This window comes from Haliotis asinina, chromosome 14 (genome assembly GCF_037392515.1).
Source record: "Haliotis asinina isolate JCU_RB_2024 chromosome 14, JCU_Hal_asi_v2, whole genome shotgun sequence".
NCBI classification, from domain to species: Eukaryota; Metazoa; Mollusca; class Gastropoda; order Lepetellida; family Haliotidae; genus Haliotis; species Haliotis asinina.
Window position 1 is genome coordinate 40,691,860 of NC_090293.1, and position 17,358 is coordinate 40,709,217.

Below are 17,358 nucleotides of genomic sequence, written 5' to 3' on the forward strand. Positions count from 1 at the left end.
TGCACATTCGCACACGGCGGCCCTATATAAATATGCGACTGCACGTTGGGAGACCATTTTATGGCGATTTTTCAGAATATTTGGGGAAGAGATGGAAAGGTATTGTCTGCACATAAAAAGTAGATGAACATGTCAGTATTTCAGAAAAAAATACATCGAGTCGTACTTCAACCGTTTAGTGGTGATGCGACCGCTGTTTCCAACACACCTATATGTACATTTGCCCAGGGCTGCCCTATATAAATATGCGACTGCACGTTGGGAGACCATTTTATGGCGATTTTTCAGAATATTTGGGGAAGAGATGGAAAGGTATTGTCTGCACATAAAATGTAGGCGAACATCTCGGCGTTTCAGAAAAAAATACTACGGGTCTTAGTTCAACCGTTTAGTGGTGATGCGACCGCTGTTTCCAACACAACTATGTGCACATTCGCCCACAGCGGCCCTATATAAATATGCGACTGCACGTTGGGAGACCATTTTATGGCGATTTTTCAGAATAATTGGGAAAGAGGTGGAAAGGTATTGTTTGCACATAAAATGTAGACGAACATGTCAGTATTTCAGAAAAAAATACTACGGGTCTTAGTTCAACCGTTTAGTGGTGATGCGGCCGCTGTTTCCAACACAACTATATGCACATTCGCACACGGCGGCCCTATATAAATATGTGACTGCACGTTGGGAGACCATTTTATGGCGATTTTTCAGAATATTTGGGGAAGAGATGGAAAGGTATTGTCTGCACATAAAAAGTAGATGAACATGTCAGTATTTCAGAAAAAAATACATCGAGTCGTACTTCAACCGTTTAGTGGTGATGCGACCGCTGTTTCCAACACACCTATATGTACATTTGCCCAGGGCTGCCCTATATAAATATGCGACTGCACGTTGGGAGACCATTTTATGGCGATTTTTCAGAATATTTGGGGAAGAGATGGAAAGGTGTTGTCTGCACATAAAACGTAGGCGAACATCTCGGCGTTTCAGAAAAAAATACTACGGGTCTTAGTTCAACCGTTTAGTGTTGATGCGACTGCCATTTCCAACACAACTATATGCACATTCGCCCACGGCGGCCCTATATAAATATGCAACTGCACGTTGGGAGACCATTTTATGGCGATTTTTCAGAATAATTGGGAAAGAGGTGGAAAGGTATTGTTTGCACATAAAATGTAGACGAACATGTCAGTATTTCAGAAAAAAATACTACGGGTCTTAGTTCAACCGTTTAGTGGTGATACGGCCGCTGTTTCCAACACAACTATATGCACATTCGCACACGGCGGCCCTATATAAATATGCGACTGCACGTTGGGAGACCATTTTATGGCGATTTTTCAGAATATTTGGGGAAGAGATGGAAAGGTATTGTCTGCACATAAAAAGTAGATGAACATGTCAGTATTTCAGAAAAAAATACATCGAGTCGTACTTCAACCGTTTAGTGGTGATGCGACCGCTGTTTCCAACACACCTATATGTACATTTGCCCAGGGCTGCCCTATATAAATATGCGACTGCACGTTGGGAGACCATTTTATGGCGATTTTTCAGAATATTTGGGGAAGAGATGGAAAGGTATTGTCTGCACATAAAATGTAGGCGAACATCTCGGCGTTTCAGAAAAAAATACTACGGGTCTTAGTTCAACCGTTTAGTGGTGATGCGACCGCTGTTTCCAACACAACTATGTGCACATTCGCCCACAGCGGCCCTATATAAATATGCGACTGCACGTTGGGAGACCATTTTATGGCGATTTTTCACAATATTTGGAAAAGAGATGGAAAGGTATTGTCTGCACATAAAATGTAGATGAACATGTCAGTATTTCAGAAAAAAATACATCGAGTCTCTCTTCAAACGTTTAGTGGTGATGCGACCGCTGTTTCCAACACAACTATGTGCACATTCGCCCACAGCGGCCCTATATAAATATGCGACTGCACGTTGGGAGACCATTTTTGGGCGATTTTTCAGAATATTTGGGGAAGAGATGGAAAGGTATTGTCTGCACATAAAATGTAGATGAACATGTCAGTATTTCAGAAAAAAAATACATCGAGTCGTTCTTCAACCGTTTAGTGGTCATACGGTCGCTGTTTCCAAAACGACTATATGCACATTCACCCACGGCGGCCCTATATAAATATGCAACTGCACGTTGGGAGACCATTTTATGGCGATTTTTCAGAATAATTGGGGAAGAGATGGAAAGGTGTTGTCTGCACATAAAAAGTAGACGAACATGTCAGTATTTCAGAAAAAAATACATCGAGTCAAACTTCAACCGTTTAGTGGTGATGCGACCGCTGTTTCCAACACAACTATATCCACATTAGCCCACGGCGGCCCTATATAAATATACGCATCACCACTAAACCTTTGAAGTATGACCCGAAGTATTTTTTTCTGAAATACTGACATGTTCGTCTACATTTTATGTGCAGACAACACCTTTCCATCTCTTCTCCAAATATTCTGAAAAATCGCCATAAAATGGTCTCCCAACGTGCAGTCGCATATTTATATAGGGCCGCCGTGGGTGAATGTGCATATAGTCGTGTTGGAAACAGCGACCGTATGACCACTAAACGGTTGAAGTACGGCTCGATGTATTTTTTTCTGGAATACTGACATGTTCGTCTACATTTTATGTGCAGACAATACCTTTCCATCTCTTCTCCAAATATTCTGAAAAATCGCCATAAAATGGTCTCCCAACGTGCAGTCACATACAGTATGGTTCAAAATTATTGAGCTAGCTAAAGCATTTCATGTTATTAAACGAGAACAAATCAGATAAAAGTGAATGTATTGTGAAAGTGAACTGACCTTTTCATGTTGTGTAGGTAACAATTTAATGTTATATCAAGTCTCCTTGAGCTTCACGGCACGGTCTAAGACGGGTAGGCATACTTCCTGTCAGAGAGGTTAGTGTCTCGTGAGTTATGCTGTCCCAGTATCGGACCACTTCTCTCTTCATGTCTTCAATTTTTGTCAACCCCTTTTGATTCACACTTTCCTTCATCATCCCCCAAATGTTCTCAATGGGATTTAAGTCAGGACTATATGCAGGAAATGGTAATGCAGTCACATTTTTCTCGTGAAACCACTGCTTGGCATGTTTTGCGGTGTGTTTAGGATCATTATCTTGCTGCAAAATCCAGTCATTTTCATAAAACACATGTGCACTTGGAAGGAGAAAATTATCTAATATGTTAGTGTAGCGTTGACTTGTCATATTTCCCTCAAACACACACTGCGGGGTCGTTCCTAATAAGGATATCCCTCCCCATACATGAAACTTTGGGCTGTATTTAGGTCGTCGATACAACGGTGCTGACGCAGACTTTGTCCATATTTTCACATTATTGGGATATACCCATATTGAGCTTTCATCAGTAAAAATCACATTTTCCCAGTCAAATTTTTCATGTGCCAAACACCACTCAAGACGCCTGTCTTTATGTTCTTGTTTTATGAGAGGAGAAGGAATTCCAGTCTTTTTCTCCCATCCAAGATCAATCAAATTTCTTCTAACTGTAGATTTTGATACAACTGTTGATCCCCTTTCTATCATTTCATACCTGATGTTGAAGATGCTTGCCCTTTGCTTTTTAGACGCTAAAATTCTCAGCCGGACGCGATCTGAGAAGTCCAATTTTCTGGGTCTCCCTGCTCCTTTCTGGTGCCCCAAATCCTTTCCCTCTTTAAAATTCTTCCTAATCCTATACACAGTAGAAAGAGGAGTTCCTGTTCTCTCTGCCAATGTATTTACATCATCAATTCCGTGATTACACAACTAAAAAATCAACCTTGTTTTATCTTCAGCAGACATTGTTGACAGTGCTGAGGAAAATGACGTCTGCTACAAATTCAGGGGAGGTAACTCTAATTGTACTATACTCAGTAGGCCAAGATGAGTTACCTCCCTTATACCATTACTTAGTTTTAAGTATCAGTGAATCAGTTGAGGTGTTAGTATAGCTCAAAGTAAGAAGAAAAATTCTCAATAATTATGAACCAGACTATATTTATATAGGGCCGCCGTGGGTGAATGTGCATATAGGTGTGTTGGAAACAGCGGTCGCATCACCACTAAACGGTTGAAGTAAGACTCGACGTATTTTTTTCTGAAATACTGACATGTTTGTCTACATTTTATGTGCAGACAATACCTTTCCATCTCTTCCCCAAATATTCTGAAAAATCGCCATAAAATGGTCTCCCAACGTGCAGTCGCATATTTATATAGGGCCGCCGTGGGTGAATGTGCATATAGTCGTGTTGGAAACAGCGACCGTATGACCACTAAACGGTTGAAGTACGAATCGATGTATTTTTTTCTGGAATACTGACATGTTCGTCTACATTTTATGTGCAGACAATACCTTTCCATCTCTTCCCCAAATATTCTGAAAAATCGCCATAAAATGGTCTCCCAACGTGCAGTCGCATATTTATATAGGGCCGCCCTGGGCAAATGTGCATATAGGTGTGTTGGAAACAGCGACCGCATCACCACTAAACCTTTGAAGGATGACCCGAAGTATTTTTTTCTGAAATACTGACATGTTCGTCTACATTTTATGTGCAGACAATACCTTTCCATCTCTTTTCCAAATATTCTGAAAAATCGCCATAAAATGGTCTCCCAACGTGCAGTCACATATTTATATAGGGCCGCCGTGGGCGAATGTGCATATAGGTGTGTTGGAAACAGCGGTCGCATCACCACTAAACGGTTGAAGTACGACTCGATGTATTTTTTTCTGAAATACTGACATGTTCATCTACTTTTTATGTGCAGACAATACCTTTCCATCTCTTCTCCAAATATTCTGAAAAATCGCCATAAAATGGTCTCCCAACGTGCAGTCGCATATTTATATAGGGCCGCCCTGGGCAAATGTGCATATAGGTGTGTTGGAAACAGCGACCGCATCACCACTAAACCTTTGAAGGATGACCCGAAGTATTTTTTTCTGAAATACTGACATGTTCGTCTACATTTTATGTGCAGACAATACCTTTCCATCTCTTTTCCAAATATTCTGAAAAATCGCCATAAAATGGTCTCCCAACGTGCAGTCGCATATTTATATAGGGCCGCTGTGGACGAATGTGCATATAGGTGTGTTGGAAACAGCGGTTGCATCACCACTAAACGGTAGAAGAACGACTCGATGTATTTTTTTCTGGAATACTGACATGTTCGTCTACATTTTATGTGCAGACAATACCTTTCCATCTCTTCTCCAAATATTCTGAAAAATCGCCATAAAATGGTCTCCCAACGTGCAGTCGCATATTTATATAGGGCCGCCGTGGGTGAATGTGCATATAGTCGTGTTGGAAACAGCGACCGTATGACCACTAAACGGTTGAAGTACGGCTCGATGTATTTTTTTCTGGAATACTGACATGTTCGTCTACATTTTATGTGCAGACAATACCTTTCCATCTCTTCTCCAAATATTCTGAAAAATCGCCATAAAATGGTCTCCCAACGTGCAGTCACATACAGTATGGTTCAAAATTATTGAGCTAGCTAAAGCATTTCATGTTATTAAACGAGAACAAATCAGATAAAAGTGAATGTATTGTGAAAGTGAACTGACCTTTTCATGTTGTGTAGGTAACAATTTAATGTTATATCAAGTCTCCTTGAGCTTCACGGCACGGTCTAAGACGGGTAGGCATACTTCCTGTCAGAGAGGTTAGTGTCTCGTGAGTTATGCTGTCCCAGTATCGGACCACTTCTCTCTTCATGTCTTCAATTTTTGTCAACCCCTTTTGATTCACACTTTCCTTCATCATCCCCCAAATGTTCTCAATGGGATTTAAGTCAGGACTATATGCAGGAAATGGTAATGCAGTCACATTTTTCTCGTGAAACCACTGCTTGGCATGTTTTGCGGTGTGTTTAGGATCATTATCTTGCTGCAAAATCCAGTCATTTTCATAAAACACATGTGCACTTGGAAGGAGAAAATTATCTAATATGTTAGTGTAGCGTTGACTTGTCATATTTCCCTCAAACACACACTGCGGGGTCGTTCCTAATAAGGATATCCCTCCCCATACATGAAACTTTGGGCTGTATTTAGGTCGTCGATACAACGGTGCTGACGCAGACTTTGTCCATATTTTCACATTATTGGGATATACCCATATTGAGCTTTCATCAGTAAAAATCACATTTTCCCAGTCAAATTTTTCATGTGCCAAACACCACTCAAGACGCCTGTCTTTATGTTCTTGTTTTATGAGAGGAGAAGGAATTCCAGTCTTTTTCTCCCATCCAAGATCAATCAAATTTCTTCTAACTGTAGATTTTGATACAACTGTTGATCCCCTTTCTATCATTTCATACCTGATGTTGAAGATGCTTGCCCTTTGCTTTTTAGACGCTAAAATTCTCAGCCGGACGCGATCTGAGAAGTCCAATTTTCTGGGTCTCCCTGCTCCTTTCTGGTGCCCCAAATCCTTTCCCTCTTTAAAATTCTTCCTAATCCTATACACAGTAGAAAGAGGAGTTCCTGTTCTCTCTGCCAATGTATTTACATCATCAATTCCGTGATTACACAACTAAAAAATCAACCTTGTTTTATCTTCAGCAGACATTGTTGACAGTGCTGAGGAAAATGACGTCTGCTACAAATTCAGGGGAGGTAACTCTAATTGTACTATACTCAGTAGGCCAAGATGAGTTACCTCCCTTATACCATTACTTAGTTTTAAGTATCAGTGAATCAGTTGAGGTGTTAGTATAGCTCAAAGTAAGAAGAAAAATTCTCAATAATTATGAACCAGACTATATTTATATAGGGCCGCCGTGGGTGAATGTGCATATAGGTGTGTTGGAAACAGCGGTCGCATCACCACTAAACGGTTGAAGTAAGACTCGACGTATTTTTTTCTGAAATACTGACATGTTTGTCTACATTTTATGTGCAGACAATACCTTTCCATCTCTTCCCCAAATATTCTGAAAAATCGCCATAAAATGGTCTCCCAACGTGCAGTCGCATATTTATATAGGGCCGCCGTGGGTGAATGTGCATATAGTCGTGTTGGAAACAGCGACCGTATGACCACTAAACGGTTGAAGTACGAATCGATGTATTTTTTTCTGGAATACTGACATGTTCGTCTACATTTTATGTGCAGACAATACCTTTCCATCTCTTCCCCAAATATTCTGAAAAATCGCCATAAAATGGTCTCCCAACGTGCAGTCGCATATTTATATAGGGCCGCCCTGGGCAAATGTGCATATAGGTGTGTTGGAAACAGCGACCGCATCACCACTAAACCTTTGAAGGATGACCCGAAGTATTTTTTTCTGAAATACTGACATGTTCGTCTACATTTTATGTGCAGACAATACCTTTCCATCTCTTCCCCAAATATTCTGAAAAATCGCCATAAAATGGTCTCCCAACGTGCAGTCGCATATTTATATAGGGCCGCCCTGGGCAAATGTGCATATAGGTGTGTTGGAAACAGCGACCGCATCACCACTAAACCTTTGAAGGATGACCCGAAGTATTTTTTTCTGAAATACTGACATGTTCGTCTACATTTTATGTGCAGACAATACCTTTCCATCTCTTTTCCAAATATTCTGAAAAATCGCCATAAAATGGTCTCCCAACGTGCAGTCGCATATTTATATAGGGCCGCTGTGGACGAATGTGCATATAGGTGTGTTGGAAACAGCGGTTGCATCACCACTAAACGGTAGAAGAACGACTCGATGTATTTTTTTCTGGAATACTGACATGTTCGTCTACATTTTATGTGCAGACAATACCTTTCCATCTCTTCTCCAAATATTCTGAAAAATCGCCATAAAATGGTCTCCCAACGTGCAGTCACATATTTATATAGGGCCGCCGTGGGTGAATGTGCATATAGGTGTGTTGGAAACAGCGGTCGCATCACCACTAAACGGTTGAAGTAAGACTCGACGTATTTTTTTCTGAAATACTGACATGTTCATCTACATTTTATGTGCAGACAATACCTTTCCATCTCTTCCCCAAATATTCTGAAAAATCGCCATAAAATGGTCTCCCAACGTGCAGTCACATATTTATATAGGGCCGCCGTGGGTGAATGTGCATATAGGTGTGTTGGAAACAGCGGTCGCATCACCACTAAACGGTTGAAGTAAGACTCGACGTATTTTTTTCTGAAATACTGACATGTTCATCTACATTTTATGTGCAGACAATACCTTTCCATCTCTTCCCCAAATATTCTGAAAAATCGCCATAAAATGGTCTCCCAACGTGCAGTCGCATATTTATATAGGGCCGCCGTGGGTGAATGTGCATATAGTCGTGTTGGAAACAGCGACCGTATGACCACTAAACGGTTGAAGTACGACTCGATGTATTTTTTTCTGGAATACTGACATGTTCGTCTACATTTTATGTGCAGACAATACCTCTCCATCTCTTCCCCAAATATTCTGAAAAATCCCCATAAAATGGTCTCCCAACGTGCAGTCGCATATTTATATAGGGCCGCCGTGGGCAAATGTGCATATAGTTGTGTTGGAAACAGCGACCGCATCACCACTAAACCTTTGAAGGATGACCCGAAGTATTTTTTTCTGAAATACTGACATGTTCGTCTACATTTTATGTGCAGACAATACCTTTCCATCTCTTTTCCAAATATTCTGAAAAATCGCCATAAAATGGTCTCCCAACGTGCAGTCACATATTTATATAGGGCCGCCGTGGGTGAATGTGCATATAGGTGTGTTGGAAACAGCGGTCGCATCACCACTAAACGGTTGAAGTAAGACTCGACGTATTTTTTTCTGAAATACTGACATGTTCATCTACATTTTATGTGCAGACAATACCTTTCCATCTCTTCCCCAAATATTCTGAAAAATCGCCATAAAATGGTCTCCCAACGTGCAGTCGCATATTTATATAGGGCCGCCGTGGGCGAATGTGCATATAGTTGTGTTGGAAACAGGGGCTCCATCACCACTAAACGGTTGAAGTACGACTCGATGTATTTTTTTCTGAAATACTGACATCTTCGTCTACTTTTTATGTGCAGACAATACCTTTCCATCTCTTCCCCAAATATTCTGAAAAATCGCCATAAAATGGTCTCCCAACGTGCAGTCGCATATTTATATAGGGCCGCTGTGGGCGAATGTGCATATAGGTGTGTTGGAAACAGCGGTTGCATCACCACTAAACGGTAGAAGAACGACTCGATGTATTTTTTTCTGGAATACTGACATGTTCGTCTACATTTTATGTGCAGACAATACCTTTCCATCTCTTTTCCAAATATTCTGAAAAATCGCCAAAAAATGGTCTCCCAACGTGCAGTCGCATATTTATATAGGGCCGCCCTGAGCGAATGTGCATATAGGTGTGTTTGAAACAGGGGCCGTATCACCACTAAACGGTTGAAGTTCGACTCGATGTATTTTTTTCTGAAATACTGACATGTTCGTCTACTTTTTATGTGCAGACAATACCTTTCCATCTCTTCCCCAATTATTCTGAAAAATCGCCATAAAATGGTCTCCCAACGTGCAGTCGCATATTTATATAGGGCCGCTGTGGGCGAATGTACATATAGGTGTGTTGGAAACAGCGGTCGCATCACCACTAAACGGTAGAAATATGACTCGATGTATTTTTTTCTGAAATACTGACATGTTCATCTACATTTTATGTGCAGACAATACCTTTCCATCTCTTCTCCAATTATTCTGAAAAATCGCCATAAAATGGTCTCCCAACGTGCAGTCACATATTTATATAGGGCCTCCGTGGGTGAATGTGCATATAGTCGTGTTGGAAACAGCGACCGTATGACCACTAAACGGTTGAAGTACGACTCGATGTATTTTTTTCTGGAATACTGACATGTTCGTCTACATTTTATGTGCAGACAATACCTCTCCATCTCTTCCCCAAATATTCTGAAAAATCGCCATAAAATGGTCTCCCAACGTGCAGTCGCATATTTATATAGGGCCGCCGTGGGCAAATGTGCATATAGTTGTGTTGGAAACAGCGACCGCATCACCACTAAACCTTTGAAGGATGACCCGAAGTATTTTTTTCTGAAATACTGACATGTTCGTCTACATTTTATGTGCAGACAATACCTTTCCATCTCTTTTCCAAATATTCTGAAAAATCGCCATAAAATGGTCTCCCAACGTGCAGTCACATATTTGTATAGGGCCGCCGTGGGTGAATGTGCATATAGGTGTGTTGGAAACAGCGGTCGCATCACCACTAAACGGTTGAAGTAAGACTCGACGTATTTTTTTCTGAAATACTGACATGTTCATCTACATTTTATGTGCAGACAATACCTTTCCATCTCTTCCCCAAATATTCTGAAAAATCGCCATAAAATGGTCTCCCAACGTGCAGTCACATATTTATATAGGGCCGCCGTGGGTGAATGTGCATATAGGTGTGTTGGAAACAGCGGTCGCATCACCACTAAACGGTTGAAGTAAGACTCGACGTATTTTTTTCTGAAATACTGACATGTTCATCTACATTTTATGTGCAGACAATACCTTTCCATCTCTTCCCCAAATATTCTGAAAAATCGCCAAAAAATGGTCTCCCAACGTGCAGTCGCATATTTATATAGGGCCGCCGTGGGTGAATGTGCATATAGTCGTGTTGGAAACAGCGACCGTATGACCACTAAACGGTTGAAGTACGACTCGATGTATTTTTTTCTGGAATACTGACATGTTCGTCTACATTTTATGTGCAGACAATACCTCTCCATCTCTTCCCCAAATATTCTGAAAAATCCCCATAAAATGGTCTCCCAACGTGCAGTCGCATATTTATATAGGGCCGCCGTGGGCAAATGTGCATATAGTTGTGTTGGAAACAGCGACCGCATCACCACTAAACCTTTGAAGGATGACCCGAAGTATTTTTTTCTGAAATACTGACATGTTCGTCTACATTTTATGTGCAGACAATACCTTTCCATCTCTTTTCCAAATATTCTGAAAAATCGCCATAAAATGGTCTCCCAACGTGCAGTCACATATTTATATAGGGCCGCCGTGGGTGAATGTGCATATAGGTGTGTTGGAAACAGCGGTCGCATCACCACTAAACGGTTGAAGTAAGACTCGACGTATTTTTTTCTGAAATACTGACATGTTCATCTACATTTTATGTGCAGACAATACCTTTCCATCTCTTCCCCAAATATTCTGAAAAATCGCCATAAAATGGTCTCCCAACGTGCAGTCGCATATTTATATAGGGCCGCCGTGGGCGAATGTGCATATAGTTGTGTTGGAAACAGCGGCTGCATCACCACTAAACGGTAGAAGAACGACTCGATGTATTTTTTTCTGAAATACTGACATCTTCGTCTACTTTTTATGTGCAGACAATACCTTTCCATCTCTTTTCCAAATATTCTGAAAAATCGCCATAAAATGGTCTCCCAACGTGCAGTCGCATATTTATATAGGGCCGCCCTGAGCGAATGTGCATATAGGTGTGTTTGAAACAGGGGCCGTATCACCACTAAACGGTTGAAGTTCGACTCGATGTATTTTTTTCTGAAATACTGACATGTTCGTCTACTTTTTATGTGCAGACAATACCTTTCCATCTCTTCCCCAATTATTCTGAAAAATCGCCATAAAATGGTCTCCCAACGTGCAGTCGCATATTTATATAGGGCCGCTGTGGGCGAATGTACATATAGGTGTGTTGGAAACAGCGGTCGCATCACCACTAAACGGTAGAAATATGACTCGATGTATTTTTTTCTGAAATACTGACATGTTCATCTACATTTTATGTGCAGACAATACCTTTCCATCTCTTCTCCAATTATTCTGAAAAATCGCCATAAAATGGTCTCCCAACGTGCAGTCACATATTTATATAGGGCCGCCGTGGGTGAATGTGCATATAGTCGTGTTGGAAACAGCGACCGTATGACCACTAAACGGTTGAAGTACGACTCGATGTATTTTTTTCTGGAATACTGACATGTTCGTCTACATTTTATGTGCAGACAATACCTCTCCATCTCTTCCCCAAATATTCTGAAAAATCGCCATAAAATGGTCTCCCAACGTGCAGTCGCATATTTATATAGGGCCGCCGTGGGCAAATGTGCATATAGTTGTGTTGGAAACAGCGACCGCATCACCACTAAACCTTTGAAGGATGACCCGAAGTATTTTTTTCTGAAATACTGACATGTTCGTCTACATTTTATGTGCAGACAATACCTTTCCATCTCTTTTCCAAATATTCTGAAAAATCGCCATAAAATGGTCTCCCAACGTGCAGTCACATATTTGTATAGGGCCGCCGTGGGTGAATGTGCATATAGGTGTGTTGGAAACAGCGGTCGCATCACCACTAAACGGTTGAAGTAAGACTCGACGTATTTTTTTCTGAAATACTGACATGTTCATCTACATTTTATGTGCAGACAATACCTTTCCATCTCTTCCCCAAATATTCTGAAAAATCGCCATAAAATGGTCTCCCAACGTGCAGTCGCATATTTATATAGGGCCGCCGTGGGCGAATGTGCATATAGGTGTGTTGGAAACAGCGGTTGCATCACCACTAAACGGTAGAAGAACGACTCGATGTATTTTTTTCTGGAATACTGACATGTTCGTCTACATTTTATGTGCAGACAATACCTTTCCATCTCTTTTCCAAATATTCTGAAAAATCGCCAAAAAATGGTCTCCCAACGTGCAGTCGCATATTTATATAGGGCCGCCCTGAGCGAATGTGCATATAGGTGTGTTTGAAACAGGGGCCGTATCACCACTAAACGGTTGAAGTTCGACTCGATGTATTTTTTTCTGAAATACTGACATGTTCGTCTACTTTTTATGTGCAGACAATACCTTTCCATCTCTTCCCCAATTATTCTGAAAAATCGCCATAAAATGGTCTCCCAACGTGCAGTCGCATATTTATATAGGGCCGCCGTGGGTGAATGTGCATATAGGTGTGTTGAAAACAGCGACCGTATCACCATTAAACGGTTGAACTAAGACTCATTGTATTTTTTTCTGAAATACTGACATGTTCGTCTACATTTTATGTGCAGACAATACCTTTCCATCTCTTTTCCAAATATTCTGAAAAATCGCCAAAAAATGGTCTCCCAACGTGCAGTCACATATTTATTTAGGGCCGCCGTGGGTGAATGTGCATATAGTCGTGTTGGAAACAGCGACCGTATGATCACTAAACGGTTGAAGTACGACTCGATGTATTTTTTTCTGGAATACTGACATGTTCGTCTACATTTTATGTGCAGACAATACCTTTCCATCTCTTCTCCAAATATTCTGAAAAATCGCCAAAAAATGGTCTCCCAACGTGCAGTCACATATTTATATAGGGCCGCCGTGGGTGAATGTGCATATAGTCGTGTTGGAAACAGCGACCGTATGACCACTAAACGGTTGAAGTACGACTCGATGTATTTTTTTCTGGAATACTGACATGTTCGTCTACATTTTATGTGCAGACAATACCTCTCCATCTCTTCCCCAAATATTCTGAAAAATCCCCATAAAATGGTCTCCCAACGTGCAGTCGCATATTTATATAGGGCCGCCGTGGGCAAATGTGCATATAGTTGTGTTGGAAACAGCGACCTCATCACCACTAAACCTTTGAAGGATGACCCGAAGTATTTTTTTCTGAAATACTGACATGTTCGTCTACATTTTATGTGCAGACAATACCTTTCCATCTCTTTTCCAAATATTCTGAAAAATCGCCATAAAATGGTCTCCCAACGTGCAGTCACATATTTGTATAGGGCCGCCGTGGGTGAATGTGCATATAGGTGTGTTGGAAACAGCGGTCGCATCACCACTAAACGGTTGAAGTAAGACTCGACGTATTTTTTTCTGAAATACTGACATGTTCATCTACATTTTATGTGCAGACAATACCTTTCCATCTCTTCCCCAAATATTCTGAAAAATCGCCATAAAATGGTCTCCCAACGTGCAGTCACATATTTATATAGGGCCGCCGTGGGTGAATGTGCATATAGGTGTGTTGGAAACAGCGGTCGCATCACCACTAAACGGTTGAAGTAAGACTCGGCGTATTTTTTTCTGAAATACTGACATGTTCATCTACATTTTATGTGCAGACAATACCTTTCCATCTCTTCCCCAAATATTCTGAAAAATCGCCAAAAAATGGTCTCCCAACGTGCAGTCGCATATTTATATAGGGCCGCCGTCGGTGAATGTGCATATAGTCGTGTTGGAAACAGCGACCGTATGACCACTAAACGGTTGAAGTACGACTCGATGTATTTTTTTCTGGAATACTGACATGTTCGTCTACATTTTATGTGCAGACAATACCTCTCCATCTCTTCCCCAAATATTCTGAAAAATCCCCATAAAATGGTCTCCCAACGTGCAGTCGCATATTTATATAGGGCCGCCGTGGGCAAATGTGCATATAGTTGTGTTGGAAACAGCGACCGCATCACCACTAAACCTTTGAAGGATGACCCGAAGTATTTTTTTCTGAAATACTGACATGTTCGTCTACATTTTATGTGCAGACAATACCTTTCCATCTCTTTTCCAAATATTCTGAAAAATCGCCATAAAATGGTCTCCCAACGTGCAGTCACATATTTATATAGGGCCGCCGTGGGTGAATGTGCATATAGGTGTGTTGGAAACAGCGGTCGCATCACCACTAAACGGTTGAAGTAAGACTCGACGTATTTTTTTCTGAAATACTGACATGTTCATCTACATTTTATGTGCAGACAATACCTTTCCATCTCTTCCCCAAATATTCTGAAAAATCGCCATAAAATGGTCTCCCAACGTGCAGTCGCATATTTATATAGGGCCGCCGTGGGCGAATGTGCATATAGTTGTGTTGGAAACAGCGGCTGCATCACCACTAAACGGTAGAAGAACGACTCGATGTATTTTTTTCTGAAATACTGACATCTTCGTCTACTTTTTATGTGCAGACAATACCTTTCCATCTCTTTTCCAAATATTCTGAAAAATCGCCATAAAATGGTCTCCCAACGTGCAGTCGCATATTTATATAGGGCCGCCCTGAGCGAATGTGCATATAGGTGTGTTTGAAACAGGGGCCGTATCACCACTAAACGGTTGAAGTTCGACTCGATGTATTTTTTTCTGAAATACTGACATGTTCGTCTACTTTTTATGTGCAGACAATACCTTTCCATCTCTTCCCCAATTATTCTGAAAAATCGCCATAAAATGGTCTCCCAACGTGCAGTCGCATATTTATATAGGGCCGCTGTGGGCGAATGTACATATAGGTGTGTTGGAAACAGCGGTCGCATCACCACTAAACGGTAGAAATATGACTCGATGTATTTTTTTCTGAAATACTGACATGTTCATCTACATTTTATGTGCAGACAATACCTTTCCATCTCTTCTCCAATTATTCTGAAAAATCGCCATAAAATGGTCTCCCAACGTGCAGTCACATATTTATATAGGGCCGCCGTGGGTGAATGTGCATATAGTCGTGTTGGAAACAGCGACCGTATGACCACTAAACGGTTGAAGTACGACTCGATGTATTTTTTTCTGGAATACTGACATGTTCGTCTACATTTTATGTGCAGACAATACCTCTCCATCTCTTCCCCAAATATTCTGAAAAATCCCCATAAAATGGTCTCCCAACGTGCAGTCGCATATTTATATAGGGCCGCCGTGGGCAAATGTGCATATAGTTGTGTTGGAAACAGCGACCGCATCACCACTAAACCTTTGAAGGATGACCCGAAGTATTTTTTTCTGAAATACTGACATGTTCGTCTACATTTTATGTGCAGACAATACCTTTCCATCTCTTTTCCAAATATTCTGAAAAATCGCCATAAAATGGTCTCCCAACGTGCAGTCACATATTTGTATAGGGCCGCCGTGGGTGAATGTGCATATAGGTGTGTTGGAAACAGCGGTCGCATCACCACTAAACGGTTGAAGTAAGACTCGACGTATTTTTTTCTGAAATACTGACATGTTCATCTACATTTTATGTGCAGACAATACCTTTCCATCTCTTCCCCAAATATTCTGAAAAATCGCCATAAAATGGTCTCCCAACGTGCAGTCGCATATTTATATAGGGCCGCCGTGGGCGAATGTGCATATAGGTGTGTTGGAAACAGCGGTTGCATCACCACTAAACGGTAGAAGAACGACTCGATGTATTTTTTTCTGGAATACTGACATGTTCGTCTACATTTTATGTGCAGACAATACCTTTCCATCTCTTTTCCAAATATTCTGAAAAATCGCCAAAAAATGGTCTCCCAACGTGCAGTCGCATATTTATATAGGGCCGCCCTGAGCGAATGTGCATATAGGTGTGTTGGAAACAGGGGCCGTATCACCACTAAACGGTTGAAGTTCGACTCGATGTATTTTTTTCTGAAATACTGACATGTTCGTCTACTTTTTATGTGCAGACAATACCTTTCCATCTCTTCCCCAATTATTCTGAAAAATCGCCATAAAATGGTCTCCCAACGTGCAGTCGCATATTTATATAGGGCCGCCGTGGGTGAATGTGCATATAGGTGTGTTGAAAACAGCGACCGTATCACCATTAAACGGTTGAACTAAGACTCATTGTATTTTTTTCTGAAATACTGACATGTTCGTCTACATTTTATGTGCAGACAATACCTTTCCATCTCTTTTCCAAATATTCTGAAAAATCGCCAAAAAATGGTCTCCCAACGTGCAGTCACATATTTATTTAGGGCCGCCGTGGGTGAATGTGCATATAGTCGTGTTGGAAACAGCGACCGTATGATCACTAAACGGTTGAAGTACGACTCGATGTATTTTTTTCTGGAATACTGACATGTTCGTCTACATTTTATGTGCAGACAATACCTTTCCATCTCTTCTCCAAATATTCTGAAAAATCGCCAAAAAATGGTCTCCCAACGTGCAGTCGCATATTTATACAGGGCCGCCGTGGGCGAATGTGAATATAGGTGTGTTGGAAACAGCGGTCGCATCACCACTAAACGGTTGAAGTAAGACTCGATGTTTTTTTTCTGAAATACTGACATGTTCGTCTACATTTTATGTGCAGACAACACCTTTCCATCTCTTCCCCAAATATTCTGAAAAATCGCCAAAAAATGGCCTCCCAACGTGCAGTCGCATATTTATATAGGGCCGCCCTGGGCGAATGTGCCTGTAGGTGTGTTGGAATGAGGTGCCGCATCAACACAAAGGCGTTGAACAGAGGC

At 41.1% G+C, this 17,358-nt stretch overlaps 1 protein-coding gene across 1 annotated transcript in view; it reads left to right on the plus strand.

Moving 5' to 3' along the window:
• LOC137261118 (serine/threonine-protein phosphatase 6 regulatory ankyrin repeat subunit C-like) overlaps positions 1-17,358 on the plus strand; it is a 43,265-nt gene that overhangs the window by 9,370 nt on the left and 16,537 nt on the right. The gene's annotated exons all lie outside the window — the stretch shown is intronic.